The sequence below is a fragment of the Egretta garzetta genome, unplaced genomic scaffold (genome assembly GCF_000687185.1).
Source record: "Egretta garzetta isolate BGI_Z169 unplaced genomic scaffold, ASM68718v1 scaffold1481, whole genome shotgun sequence".
Classification (NCBI taxonomy): Eukaryota; Metazoa; Chordata; class Aves; order Pelecaniformes; family Ardeidae; genus Egretta; species Egretta garzetta.
This window is the reverse complement of record NW_009258572.1, coordinates 9,481-10,488: the sequence shown is the minus strand read 5'-3', so window position 1 is coordinate 10,488 and position 1,008 is coordinate 9,481.

Sequence of the window (1,008 nt, the reverse complement as noted above, 5' to 3'; positions counted from 1 at the left end):
GTCCTCCTCCCCGGGAGGAATCCCGGGCTGCGCTCCCCATCCCCAGCCGCGTGCCAGGCTCCACGCTAAGCTCGAGCGAGGGAGGGGAGATCTCTGTGGCACAAGAAGGGCGCCCGTTAAAACCGGGTCTAATCCTTGCGGCGGGCGGCGTCATCTGGTGACGAGCGCGTCCGCGTCGACATTGTTGAGGAGGAAGAGTTCGGGGCGAGCGGCGAATCCCAGGTGGCGCTGGAAGAGGCGAAGGACAAGAGTTAGAGCTGGGAACAGCCTCAGTTGGGCAGGGTTTAACAAAGCCCGAGTTGAGCCCGGTTTAACAGATCCCAAGTTGAGCAGGGTTTAACAAAGCCCGAGTTGAGCCCGGTTTAACAGATCCCAAGTTGAGCAGGGTTTAACAAAGCCCGAGTTGAGCCGAATTACTTGCACCAAAAACATCTCAGAAATGTGTATGGCAGCTGGATACAGTTAGAGATTTCTGGGGGATGGAGTAGTTGAGCAGGGTTTAACAGATCCCAAGCTGAGCAGGGTTTAACAGATCCGGAGTTGAGCAGGGTTTAACAAAGCCCAAGATGAGCAGGGTTTAACAGATCCCAAGTCAAGCCTGGTTTAACAAAATCCATGCTGAACAGGGTTTAACGAAGACTGAGTTGAGCCTGGTTTAACAAAGCCTGAGTAGAGCAGGGTTTAACAAAACCCAAGTTGAGTTCAGTTTAATGAAGCCCAAGCTGTGCAGGGTTTAACAGATCCCAAGTTGAGTACAGTTTAACAAAACCCGAGCTGACCAGGGTTTAACGAAGCCCACACTGCACAGGGTTTAACTAAGCCCAAATTAAGCAGGGTTTAACAAAGCCCACACTGAGCAGGGTTTAACGAAGCCCACGCTGAGCAGGGTTTAACGAAGCCCGACAAGAACAAGACGCCCCAACCAGCACCTCGCGCGTTGGTTTACGCCCGGCTTTAGAGAGGTTTTGGTTACAACCAAAAGCCGCAAGCGCCAGCGGTGAGGAGGGA